Genomic DNA, 14,800 nt, shown 5'->3' with positions numbered 1-14,800 from the left:
GGTGTAATGGTTAGCATTACTGTCTCACAGCACTGAGGTTATGGATTCGATGTGATTCCCACCATGGCCCTAACTGTGTGGAGTTTGTATATTCTCCCTGTACTGGTAGGTTAATTGGCTTGCAACAAAATTAACCCTAGCTTGAATGTGTGTCTGTGAATGTGGTAGGGGGGTATGGGTCGTTGGGTAGACACAACTTAGGTTGACAGTCATTAGGTTGACCATGGAAGGTCGACATACATTAGGTCAACAGGGTCAATAGATTGACATGGTCATTAGGCCGACATGTACTAGGTCGACAGGTCAAAAGGTCAACATGTTTTTTTTAAACTTTTTGGGCGGTTTTCTTTGAAAAGTGACGGGGCACCCCAATTAGTGCACTGTGTCCCCTCGCATGGCTCACTTCAGGTTACCATTCCAATTGTAGTCCACGTGGATCGGTAAGTATGAAAAAAATCAAAAAAATTAGAAAAAAAAGTGAAAAACTCATGTCGACCTTTTAACCTGTCGCCTTGTACATGTCGACCTAATGACCATGTCGACCCTCAGTGGTCGACCTAATGACTGTCAACCTAAGCTGTGTCAACCTAATGACCGTATCCCGTGGTAGGGAATATAGATAGTAAGCTCCACTGCGGCAGGGACTGATGAGAATGAAAGAAATATTCTCCGTAAAGCGCTGCAGAATATGTGTGCATTATATAAATAACTGGTAATAAATAATAAATGTATTAATCTAAAAAGTGAAGTGGACACGGGTGAAAAGTTGCCTATAGCTACCAATCAGCATCTACATAGAATGTATAAAGTACTGTACATTAGATATGCTAAATCTGATTGGTTGCTATGGGCAACGTCTCCACCTGTGCACACCTCCACTCTTTAGTGGTTTGATGCAACTCCTCCCATAGTCTGTCATAATACATTGTCCTCATTGTGTAAAGTATACAGGGACATAGGGGGTAATTCAGAGTTGATCGCAGCAGTGAATTTGTTAGCATTTGGGCAAAACCACGTGCACTGCAGGGGGGGGGGGGGCAGATATAACATGTGCAGAGAGAGTTAGATTTGGGTGGGTTGTATTGTTTCTGTGCAGGGTAAATACTGGCAATTTAGATTTCAGTTTGAACACACCCCACCCAAATCTAACTCTCTCTGCACATGTTATATCTGCCCCCTGAAGTGCACATGGTTTTGCCCATCTGCTAACAAATTTGCTGCTGCGATCAACTCTGAATTAGGCCCATTGTGCAATAAGTCTTTTAAATATAGCTATCCAAATACCACATCCAAAATATATCATATCTTATATGTCCTCTTGGTTGTTGTTTTGAAGATATACATAGAACTATTTCACAAAGAAATACAGTAATGGGACAAAAGCTAAGATGAGATTTGGTGATGCAGGATGTGGATATGTAACCGCCGGTCACAATACCGACGCCGGGATCCCGGCATCTGAAAATCCTACCGGTCGGCATGCCAACCAACAGGGTCTATTCCCACTGTCATAGAGTGGGAACAGAACACATACCCAACCCGGTGATGCAGCGTGTAGGACAGAAGAATGTTGTTTATTAAGGTTCCCTTAGCAGCTTTCTTTATAGTATGTGTCCAATTATGCAAAGAAGCCTAATGTAAGATAATTCTATCAAAGATCATTAGGTTGGCCTGTTTTTACCAACTTTTTAAAATCTTTATTAGACAGGTCCAGTCCAAGTTCACACATAATAGTTCCAGCATTTTTTTAAATTTACCTTTATGTGGCATTTGCTTAAAACATATTATTCCATTTTCTAGCCAAACATATAACACTCCAGCATGATTTGATTGATTGCCTTTCTGCAGACCTTTTTGCAGATTTAGCATTTCTCTCTCTTCTGACATCTTTCTGTTATGCATGTCACGTAAGTCTCTGGATGGTTAATTTCTCTTTTAGGCACTGGAAAACTGCCACGGCCAATCCTGAGCAACCAGTCAGATTTTGATTTACTCTTCTATAGATACATGAGCAAATTGGCTTTGGATAAAAAATGCATCCAACTGTTCAGTGCTTTAAGCATAAAAATGAATATTCTGTACAACCTGACACCAAAGATGGATTCCCTGTGAGCCACAAGATGGATTTATAAAGTAAATTGTTTGTAAGAATATGTCAGTATACCATGTGCCACATAACATGGTTAAGTTTGTTGGCTGGCAGGTTTGAACACTTAATTCATTTTTCCAACTTTTATCAATAGTCAGTACAGAACCTGCACATTATTACTCTTCTGACTGCATTGTCTTTTCTAACGGTTTTAATAAAAGAAATAAAGACAGAAATAAACAGCATTTTTTTTCTTTATACTATTGTTGCATCCTTTTTAGTACAGTTCCCAAAAGGCAGCAATCTGTAAATGATGCATGTATAGCACAATTTACTGTATATTATATTGTTATAATTTCTGAGTAGTACAATTGCAAGTAATTATGTTTATTCAATTAAATAAGCCCAACTGATATAATATGAATAATAAGGACACTGTCCATTTAAAAGTTCTGTGTGTTATGTGTTCTTCTTTATTCAGCTACTTAGCAACTAAGCAAATACAACACTTTATTTAAACGTTGACTCATTATAACACCAATATCTCTATTATTTGATGCAGAATATAAACCATAGAAATCTCGGATCCAGGATAATTCAACAAGATCGTTGGAATTCTGATCAATGAGAGTACAAATATTGGTGACATATATATTTGCAAAATGAAAGCACAACTTCCAAGAATATTGGCATTGTCTTCCAGATACATAACAAATTCCATGGGAGACCTGTAGCTTTCACAATACAGATCAGACCTCCCATAAGTGCATGTCCAAACAATAATCAATTAATTTAGATCTGAAAAAAAGGTTCAAATAGTTGTAGGGGATACTTAATGTACAAATAACAAGATCTCCACACTCTCAATTGCAAGAATGCTGAGAAAGATCTAATTTAAACCCTGCAGAACTTTTAAAAATATATGAAAGGTATCCACCATTTTCAAGAGACCTCTGAAAATCAGATGAATCTAAATTAATCTAAATTAAATTAGTGAAGAACCAACATTACTTATTTAGAATGGTTGTCAGTGTAATTCATTTCTTACAAATTAGTTTTGCACTTTTTTTTTAATTGCTAGTTTTACATTATGCATTTCTTGCTGTGTTATTGGTGACTTTTGGCAGTTATAAACGGATTGGCAACCTGCCTTCTATACAGCTTTTTCCTTGAGGATGTAGCAAGAAAAGTACCACATTTTCTATCATTGAGCGGCTCAAAAACTATAAAATGTATAAAAGTTTTTAAAATACAGTAAATTATGGAAGTTCTATTTTTCTTTCAGTAAACTATTGCTGTGGTTCTGTCATTGCCACATAAGTCTACCCGGTATCTTTAAAGCACTTAACAATCTATCTGTTTTTGTTAGAACAAAACATCTTAGGTGGAATACACACTATGCGATATATAATTTGTATAACATACACTGGGTCAGATGTAATAACCTGTAGAAGGCATAAGGAAGTGATAAACTAGTGATAAGTGCAAGGTGATAAACACACGAGCCAATGAGCTGCAATATGCAAATTGACAGTTAGGAGCTGACTGTCTGGTGCGTTTATCACCTTGCACTTATCACTGGTTTATCACTTCATTATGCCTTCTCCAGGTTAATACATCTGCCCCACTGTTTGTACAGCCGACATCATTCACAGACACGTGCAACAAGGCAGATGCAACTATATCTTGCAGATATATTGGTACATAAGCCGGTGTACGGCCGACTTGCTTAATAACCCATATGCCCACCGCAGGAACCGCTAACAATTATGTTACTACATGTTCCTATGGCTAGGCATGTAGTTTGGTGGATTAGTGTATTCACAAATCGTTATATCGGTCAGCCTATAGGGTGACCAGCTGATCCATTCAGGTTCAGGTGTGTACCCAGGCTTATGTTCATGTTCATAAGGTACCAACTTTATTTTATTTTTATATTTTTTTATATCTTTGTACAAGTAGAATCCTCCTTATAGGTCTCCTTCCACTCATTTACATAGCAGAACAAATACACTAAGCGGATACCAACAAGTGAAGATTAAATTAACATACTATTTATGCCAGTATCCAATTACCCGTGGTCATTTACTGCTGGTAATTGTATCGCTGGGGACTATCCTATTTTCCTAGAAAAAAAACGATGAGCCATGACTTATTTGGGATTTTGTTTCACCTGCCTAAGGCAGGTGAAACAAAATCCCTAATAAGCACCGGCTTTTCGGGGACGGGGACGTGAAAACCACAGGTTTCACTGAACCTGTGTGTCTTTGCGTGTGAATGTATTTTTCACAGGGGTCCTAATAGGATTAGCCAAAACATTTTTTGGGGCAAAACATCTGAGGAATATCGGAAAAAATGCCTGTTTTTCACACCCAATGAGTTTTTGCCGGTAATTGGATACTGGCCTATATTAGAAAAAGATATATTGTGGTGACAGGTACACTGTGAGGGACTGATCAAAGTAGGTGTGAGTTTGCAAAAGCAAACTCACATCATTAAACTCACATGCATTTTGTGAATGCTCGCACCTGAGAAATGTGAGATTCAATTGGAAATGCCAATTCGCTGTACAATATGCGTCCTTGGAGAAGTGAAAGGAAAAATTGGGGAAACCATTCTGGACCCCAAAAAAGTTACAACTGAGATAGCAGAACCTTAGAGAAGGCTTTTAGTGGACATAGGGAATATGCTAGATGTTCTTAAAGTTGTCAAATGACTGATTTGCACAATGTTTTTTAAGTAAAAAATTATAAAAAGCAAAAGAATTTTAATAACAAATAAATTTAACAAAAATGCTAAAAAAAAAGTAGAAAGAAAGTTAATTTTGAGGTATTAAGAGGCCAATTTCTATTTTTCCAAAAGACTGTAAAAATTATTTTAAAAAAATATTTTTGTTGAACTTAATACTTTCATTAAATTTGGGGTGCATACAAAAAGAAAATAGTTGATTCTGAGGTAATATATGGCTATTTTTTTTTTTTTTTTTAACGTAATCATTTTATTGTCAATGCATCACTTCACAATACAGAAATGTTAGGTTCAGTGATATAAAGATATATATACATGCAGATATTAACACCAGGTCTTCATTGTATTATCACAAGTAGTGTTGAACAGAGGCATGTACACATCATAACTTAATTGAGTATCCTTTAGTGTAAATAGGTTATAAGCGATAGAACCCCTGAATAAAAATAAGAATAAAATTAAAAAGATTCGTGGAAAAAAGAACAATTCCCTGCTAGTCTCCATACCATGGGGTTATGAGGGGGCCGGGACCATGCAACGCCACTTGCCGTCAATTTGCTATTGCTATGGGAGGGTCACCAACTGCCAATCTAGTCTCATACCATATTGTCTCTTTCAATGAATTTTTTATTCTAATTTGAAAATCATTAGGGAGGGTGGCGATATAGCTTTCCCAAGACTCAAAGAATTGCCCCACTAATTTATCTTTTTGTATAGTGGTTTCTATCCAGTGCATTTGAAATAGGTGGTGCAACTTTCCTTTGAACAGAGGTAAGGTAGGCGGATCTTTAAGGATCCAGGCCTGCAGAATGGCCTTTCTCGCAGCCGCACTTATCGCCAGAAGTAGCCTTTTGCATCCCTTTGTGGCTCTCTGTCCTGACGGAAGAATTCCAAAAATTGCCCATTCCGCTGTAAAGGGAATAAAATTAATCAGCTCTGCCATGGCATATTGCCGTACTTGCAGCCAGAAATGGCGGATAATCGGGCATGTCCAAAAGCAGTGCATGAGATCGGACTCGGGTGTATGGCATTTGAGACACCTGTCCGAATCAGTCATGCCTGCCAAATATTGCTTATAAGGGGAGAAATAAGTCCTATGGGTGATATTATAGAACATTTCCTGATACTGTGCCGAAGGTAATAGTTTGCATGATTGAATCAGGCTGTTTAAAATTATTTCACATGTAAGCCTAGGGAAATCAGATGTCCATTTCTGCATCCCATATTGTGATGCAGAATGGTCGAGTAGAGTAGTAAGTTTTCTATAATGTATTGACATAGCTCGTTTCATGTCAGGCACAGTCAATAGCATAGTATCTAAATCATTGGTAAAATCCGCCTCCGAAAGAGACTTGATCACTGAGCTAGCGTAATGTTGCATCTGAAAAAATGCTAATGGGAAATCAGAGATAAATGGGTAAATTTCCCTCGCCTCTGTAAATGTCAATGGCTTCCTTCTACCCTCATCAATTATGTGACGTATGTTTTCCAGGCACTCTTTGTTGAACAGTGTGAATGGAGAGACCGCCTCCCCATGTTGGAACTCCGGATTGCCCAGGAACGTCAGGAACAAGGACTTGTGCCCACCTAAATTCCTAGCGCGTCTAAGAGTATGCCATAATTTATATATCGTCCATAGAAGTGGGTTATCTTTCAATTCCTGGTCGAATTCCGCTTCCACCCCGTGAAGGAAAGATATTAGGTTTCTGGACCCCACAAATTGTGCCTCCAGCTGTGTATTAGCATACGTGTTACTATTATGTAACCAGTCTTTTAAAAATCTCAATAAAGAAGCATGGTTATATTTCTGGATGTTTGGAAAATTAATGCCCCCGTTAGCTTTAGGTTGCTGTAGTTTGTGCATTGCAATGCGCGGTCTTTTACCCTTCCATATGAATTGTCGGAATAGTGTGGTTATGTATGCTACGTCAGATCTGCTAAGCAGTACAGGGAGAGATTGCAGGATGTACAGTAGTTTGGGGAATGTGCACATTTTAATTAAATTGGCTCTTCCTAAATATGAGAGCAGCAAGCTTTTCCAAGCCTCCAACTCCTTTGCTATGTTGTCGATCGCCGCTTTAACATTTAGCCGATACAAATCCGCTGGGTATTTAGGGAGTTTGATTCCCAAGTATGTGATATATGTGGGGGCCCATTTAATGGGTAGTTGGCGGCCCCATCCTGGACTTTTTATTCCAGTTTTTAAACATAAACCCACTGATTTGTTAAGGTTAACTTGAAAGCCCGATATTTTACCGAAATCGTCTAATAATCTCAATGTATCCCTTAAGGACTCCTTAGGGTTCCCCATATATAATAAGACATCATCCGCAAAAGCCGATAATTTTATCTCCATGTTCCCAATGGGAATACCCTTATAAACTGTCGAGTCTTGGAGAACTCGAAATAGGGGATCTATAGACAGATTAAAAAGGAGAGGGGACAATGGGCAGCCCTGCCTAGTGCCCCTTTGCATGGTTATTTGATTTCCTCGTTTGCCATTAACCAGTAACGAGGTTTTCGGGGCAGTATATAGATATTTTATGAGGTTTACAAATCGGTCACTGAAGCCCCTACACTCCAACACGTTAAATAAATGATGCCACGCCACAGTGTCGAACGCTTTGTGTGTGTCTAGGCTTAAGAGAATATGTTCTGATAGGGGTGAGTTTCTGGACGCAATTGTGGCCGCTATGGCTGTTCGGATGGCTTTAACCGATTGGCGGTCCCGGACAAAACCATATTGATGTTCCGTCAATAAGTCAGGGAGAATCAATTGCAACCTATTGGCCATTATTTTCGTAAAAATCTTAAAATCAGAGTTTAATAGAGTAATGGGTCTATATGAGTCAGCAGACATTAAATCCCTATCTGGTTTGGGGATCAGTGTCGTGTATGCTTGTGAAAAGGAAGAGTAGCGTGGGTGCTCCCTGTAGATGTTATTAAATAATTCTAGCAGTGTCGGTGTTAGTTCCCTTTGTAACAATTTATAGTATGCCCCTGTGAATCCATCGGGTCCCGGCGATTTGTGTGGCTGTAGAGAGGCAATGACCTCCCGTATTTCTTCTTCCCTGATGTCCCCGTCAAGTGCCTCTCGTTGGTCGGCACTTAGATGAGGTAGGTTCGCCATAGATAGGAATTCCCTCTGTAACTCCTCATGTGGCGATATGGGGCTATAAAGGGTAGTGTAATAATCACTTAAATGTGTTAAAATGTCAGCTGTCGTTGTGTAGGTCTTGTTCTGGGAGTCGTCTTTCAACGCTGTTATATAGGAGCGTTGCCGTCTCGATTTAGACATAGTAGCTAGAAGTTTACCAGTTCTGTTGCCCCATTTATAATAATGGAATTTGGTGTAGTCTAAGCGTTGTTGAGCTTGAGCCGTCAAGAAGGCATCAAGTAATTTTTTATCCCTGACATATCTCTCCAGATGTTCCTCTGTGGGAGTGGCTTTATAAATGTTGAAGCTATGTGACATAGCGTCGTGTAAAGTATGATATTGCCTTGAGCTGTCTTTCCGCAATTTTGCCACATAACCTATTATGTGTCCACGTATCACCGCCTTTGACGCCTCCCAAAAGAGCACCGTGTCATCCCAATGTTCTATATTGTCATCTACAAAATTGTGCCATGAATGTAATAGAAATTTCTTAAAATCTTCTGAATTGGAAAGGTGATCTGGGAAACGCCAAAGGCGGTCCACGCCCCCCTGGGAGTCTACATATAACTCTAATCGTACAATAGCATGGTCCGAGATAACGATATCGTCCAATGTCGCCCTTTTCACCTGGTCCAGTAAATGATTGGCCAGCAATATGTAATCTATCCGGGACATAGTACCATGTACCCTAGATAGGTGACTGTAAGACCTGTCCGTTTGATTTAGTAAACGCCATGGGTCGCTCAATTCTAATAGTTCCTTCATTTCCTGTATAAATTGCCAACATGGGGAGGTCGGTCTGACGACAGAAGATGATTTGTCTAGTGTGTGGTCATCAACCGCGTTAAAGTCGCCTCCAACTATTAAAGAGTAATTGGTTCTGCTGGCTAATATCTGCGTAAGTTGACGTAGAAATTCCCCTGTTGCCACATTGGGTGCATATAAATTTACTAAGGTAAATTTTCTGCCCTCAATTTCCACATCAAGAATCAAATAGCGGCCTTCTGGGTCCGCTAGTGTGTGTAGAATCTTGTATCTCAGGTGTTTATGGAACAAGATTGCCACTCCTCTGGATTTTGAGGAGTGAGAAGCCTGTATGCATTCCGCTAACCATGGGGCTCGTAAAGTAGATTCGTCACCAAGCCTCCAGTGAGTTTCCTGGAGGAAGGTGATAGAGGGTTTTTTCCGACGAAGGTGTATGAGTACTTTTTTTCTCTTAATCGGGGTGTTGAGTCCGTCCACGTTCCAAGATATTATAGAACAGTGGGCGGTCTCCCGGTCCGCAGATGTGCATCTATTATTATCCGCCATCATTGGTGGTAAAGAGCTGAAGGAGGTGCCCCGATGTATCCCAAACATTCCCAATTGGCAGCAACTGTCCCCCATCGAAGAGTAGAACAGCATGGGTCCTAAAATGTCTGACGCCCAGGTCACGGCCCTCTCCCCCCGCTACACAACCCCAGGAGACTGTTGAGGAGACAGAACAGGCTATCACATTCAATAAATTCAGGTGAAGTAATGCATTTCCATTTTCTAGAACTATAACTAAACGTGGGTCGTCTAATTGACCCATGTCAACAAACTGAGGATTCCCGACCGTAATGGAGGGAATGCTCCGTTTTTTAAACAAAAACAGTACAAACATCAAACATTGTAATGCAGGTATAAAAAACCCACTAAACATCCTTAAAGAAGAACAAAGAATATCAAAAAAAAGAAAAATCTTAACCTTCAGTCAGGGTCTGGGTAAATAATATAGACTCGGGTAAGACCTACTATATGGGGGAAGTACGTCTGGCCCTCCACCCCCCCAGAGCCCCCCTATTCATTGGAGCGGTGGCATAGAAATGGGCGACAATTTTAGGGGTAGGGCTAACGAGAGGGTTTAGGCCAGGCGCCCCCCCTCCGATAAAATATTATAGTTAGAGGCCATCTTAGTGTGATTTATTTATTCTCGTGAACTGGCATTAGAGCGGGCAGGCGAGGGATGGCCATGTCTAAGGAAATGGGACTTCGCCTGTTGGGGGTCAGTGAAAAGCTGAGTATGGCCATTTTCCGTTACTTTCAATTTGGCTGGATAGAGTAAAGAGAATCTTATCTTTTTGTCCACCAAAAACCTACAGACCTCCGAAAATGCCTTACGTTTTTGTGATACCAAGGCTGAAAAGTCTTGGAACACCAGGATTTTGTGGCCCCCCACTCGCAGCTCTGGGGCAGCACGGTAAGCCTGCAGTACTTTTTCTTTGTCTCTGTAGTCTAAGAATTTAGCAATAGTGGGCCTAGATTGATTGCCCCTATCCCTGCGGACTGCGCCTAACCTATGCGCCCTTTCCACCGGCAGTGGCAGGTCAGATTCTAGCAGACCCAGAGCAGACGGGATAAGTTTACCAACGTAATCCTGCAATTGTGTGTCACTAACCTCCTCAGGAATGCCGATAAAACGTAAATTACATCTTCTATTCCTGTTTTCCAGGTCATCTAGTTTCTCGACCATGGTGTGTATAGTTTGAGATTTAATCGCTAGTTCTTGTTGTAAGGCATGAACTGAGTCTTCAGCATCGCTTGTTCGTTGTTCTAAAGTGTCTATTCTAGCAGTATTTGATTCTATCTTTGCTAGCGATGTGTCTAGTCGTGCATGCAAATCTTCAAATTTTTTATCAATGAGGGGCATTAACATGTTAATTACTTCTTTGGCGTTATCCGCTGGTGACGGAATTGCCATATGGACAGGATGTGTGTCCTCACTTCCTCCTGATAATGGAGAAGGAGGCGAAGATGATTGAGACGCATTTGTTTTCTGATTGGTTTGGCGTTTGTAGCCTGATTTAGCCGCGGAGCTAGGCATGTCTGCGGATGGATTTTGGTTTTTAGCCAAATACTTGTCCATACCACGGTGTACCAGCACTAAGAACAAAGCAGATGTGACCAATAATAGCCGCGATGGTATAATAACCGCTCTAAAGCAAATATAAGTCTTACTGAAATGTGTACGTTAGACCCTGAGAGCGAAACATTAACACATATAAATATCTACATTTCGCTTACATAACCAAATTAGTAATGGACGAGATCTCTCAATAGAACAAATTAGAAGAGAATCTACGTACTACTCATCGAATTCCCCGTAGAATCTCGGGTAAATCAATAAAATATCAATTATAACTCAGTAGCTCATAAACCGTTTAGACACTGGGTTAAAATTGAGGTAGTTATGAGAATATATGAGGTAATACAGAATATATACAATTTAACCACAAGGTGGCAGTATAACCCTCTATATAGAGCTTTTGATTTTCAATATGGTTTTTAGATATTAAAAGATAGGGGGATGAATTAATAGAGGAAAAAAACAAAATATTGACGATACAATCAAATTTGTCCCAAAAGAAAGGTAATTAAGTAGGCAGTCCTTGTATGATTTAACTCCAGACGACCCCCTGAGAGCTATAGGGTAATTTTCCCCCAATACCAAGTAGAAACAGCTCAGGGATAATTCAGTTAGATTTGTGCCATTTACCTCGTCTCCTCATATAGCAGTCATATATCTGCATATGAGATAGGGTCAGAACCGTCTCAGAGTCAGGGTCAGCCAGTGCTTTCAGCCAAGTGTGATACACTTTGTAGCTCCCAGCCGGGCGCTAAATAGGAGATGGCAAACCCTCTGGCGCTGTGGACGTAGAAAAAGCAGCAGAAAAGGGATATCAAGAGGGAACAAGGACTTGGCAGGGAGAGATTAAGGGGGGGGGAGGTGGGGGACACACACTAGGGGGGAACGGATCAAAGTATTAGGGAGTTTGTGCAAGAGGTGTTAATGGAAAGGAAAAGAGGGGGTATACATACAATATTAATGTCCAGTGGGGAGAGATCTTTGTCACTGCGGGCAGTGTGCTGGGGTTGAGGAGATCCGGGACTGTGTCATAGCAGGGCTGGTTAGCCGAGTCCAGGCTGCCTTCTACTTGCCGTCCTCCCGCCGATCATCAAAAGGGGAACGAGCACTTCTCTATTCTCAGCGGTCCGCGAGGTGCCGTTCAACCCTGTCGCTGGATGTTGCTGATAGAAGCCGTCACCAAGCCTCCGCAGTGTGGATAGGGCTCCTCCGGATTTCACACCATCCGGGCCAGGTCAGGTCGAGGAGGCGCTCATTCACCCGCTCCAGGCGGGCCGCACATCCACCCCCCGCAGGCAGGTCTTCATCCGCCGATTCTTTCCGGCCAGCAGGCAGGCTCCGTTATTGCGGCGTCCTCGGGTCTTAGAGCCGCGTGTTCACCCGCCCTCACCTGGACAGTCGGGAAGTCTCTCTTCACTGTCGCGCTCGACCTAGTCGCTCTGCTCAGCTGTTCCCTTCAATCCAGTGAGGTTGTAGGGTGTTGTTGTCCTCAGCTACCGCTTGACAGTCTTCAGGTCTCGGGCTTGAGAGTGTCCCAGTTCCCCGTCAGACACCATTTCGCGCCAACTCCATGCTGGCGGTCATATAAGCCATCTATACCAATGGCCGGACTCCGGGGCAAAAACAAACGTTTTTTTCTTATTTTTTCCCTGCAGCCTTCACCTCTATTTGTTCCCTGCAGTATCCTCAGCAACAGTGGGTTGTTTTGGCACTGAAATGAGCGCTGAGAATCGAGGATTGCAGGAGATAGTGCAGTAGCTCAAGGGAGCTATGTTAAAAAGCAGCCATGCTTGCTGGCTCCGCCCCCGGAAGTCATATGGCTATTTTTTTAAACCCCAATAATTAGACTCATTTAAGCCAAATCAAAACCTCCAAATGCCTAATTAATCATTAGAAGTGGTGTCCAATGGGTTCTGAACACATCCCAATATTTTTATATTAAAATATATATTTTCCCTACCTTTTCACACCCTCAAGGGGGGTGCACACAAAAAAAATTATGAGTTTCCTCTGAAAAAGCTATGCAGGTTTGGTAAATGGATTGCAAGTGCAATTCACAGTGTGAGCTTTCAACGCGAGAAAGTTTCGCAATATCCAACTAATTGGATCGACATCTAAGAGTTGAATTCAGAAAAGGAAAAAAATAAGGTACTGTATGTTCCTTGCCATTGAGCATTATTGTAAGATATTGTAGATTTAATTTGCTTGGGTAAAGTACAATCATTCTAGTGAACATGGGGCAGATGTATTAAGCCTGGAGAAGTGATATAGTACAAAGGTATAACACACCAGCCAATCAGCTCCTAACTGTCAAGTTACAGAATGGGTTTGAAAAACGTCAGTTAGGAGCGGACTAGCTGGTGCATCACCTTCCACTTTATTACTTCTCCAGGCTTAATACGTCTGGCCCTCAGTCTACAACATGATCTGTACTTCCAAAAGAATGTAAAAGTTCAGAAACTGTTTTACAAAAACTGCTAAAAGCCTAGGCACACCTCAGATCCACTGAGACAGTTTGTCATCTCAGATTCCTACATGCCCAGCATAAATTTCATGTGGAACGTGAGATTAAGAGAGAAGAGAGAAAGAGCAGAAGGACTCATATGAAGTGGAGAATAATTAGGCATGAACAAAATACATATTTAACCACAGAATGAACAATATGTAAGTTATGGAACAACAGCTGTTACAGTAATTGTAACTTCAGAAGAAAGGCATTGCTATCATTATCATTTTTGTTTTTCTTTTTTTTCCCTGAATTTGTTATAGTTAACAGTGATAAACATCCCCAGTTCTTCGTGTATGATCACAGCCATCCATCATAAAAAGAAAGACCATTACAAAATATCACCTATTTATTCTCATTTCAAATGCATTTTTATTACAAATAAAACTGACATCTGATTATTTTAATGCATTATTAGAACCCATCCATCATGTTTTCATATATAAATTGTCTTTTTTTTTGTTTGTTTAAGCTGGGAAAAACACATTCATTTTATGGTTTTTGATCATTTAAAGTAATTTGTGATGGGAATAGACAAGACGTTTACATGTACGCATCTGGTTTGTAAATTATACTACTTAAAGTGGATCCATTAGCAGGAGGTAACAGTTTTAAATAAATAATCCTACAAGCAGTACATATATACCCTTCACGAGGGTTGTTAACTTAAGCTTGTCTTCCTGGTAAGAGACAGCTGCTCCAGAATTTGACAGAAGTGAATTAAAGGAAAATGTATACTAGCTAGCAATATGTCATATCATAAGAGCAGACAATGGGCCTAATTAATATACTGAAAGTGCTGCTGTCTCTGGTCAATTTGGTACCCTAGGCAAGATTTTAGCTGGCTCCTGCTGGCTCCATATCCTCCTCCTCCTGCCAGCCTAGCTCTTATCCACTACATGCTTCCCTTATCTTCCCCACCAGACTGTGTCCTTCTCCTGGCTCTGCCTCCCCCTCCCCTGGACTGCCTACCTCCTCTTCCTGATCCGCCTACCTTCTCCTCCCGGCTGAGTCTATGCATATTTGAAGGATGATCGATCATCAACCTTCTTTTCATCTGATCTGAAAGAGACATCCTTCTTCAAGGGCGTATTGGGAACTAAAAGTGGCCCTGGAAAAATTTATAGAAAGTGGCCCTGATGATACCTCGGCCCACTGGAAATCCTCCCTGTGAACCCTATAGCCAGCCTGCCCCCATCATTCTTCTACATGATGTGGCTTCTTCTAGTGCTGACTGTGGGTTTTATCAGTGACCTGCCATACCACAACTTCCAGGACTGTCTCTGCAGTCTGGCTGTCACAGACTAACCAGTGCAAGTGCACCATGAACACCAGTTCCCGGCACTCTTCTATTTCTTTGAAAAAGGCACTGATGAGGAGAAAGCTGCTGGGATGAGATGTAGCATCATGTGA

General features: G+C 41.0%; 1 protein-coding gene across 7 annotated transcripts in view; it reads right to left on the bottom strand.

Annotated features, from left to right (window-relative positions):
• The window catches only part of COL19A1 (collagen type XIX alpha 1 chain), a 1,277,374-nt gene that overhangs the window by 245,125 nt on the left and 1,017,449 nt on the right, over window positions 1-14,800 (bottom strand). The gene's annotated exons all lie outside the window — the stretch shown is intronic.

Source organism: Pseudophryne corroboree, chromosome 4 (assembly GCF_028390025.1).
Source record: "Pseudophryne corroboree isolate aPseCor3 chromosome 4, aPseCor3.hap2, whole genome shotgun sequence".
Lineage (NCBI taxonomy): Eukaryota > Metazoa > Chordata > Amphibia > Anura > Myobatrachidae > Pseudophryne > Pseudophryne corroboree.
This window is presented reverse-complemented; position numbering and strand designations above follow the sequence as displayed.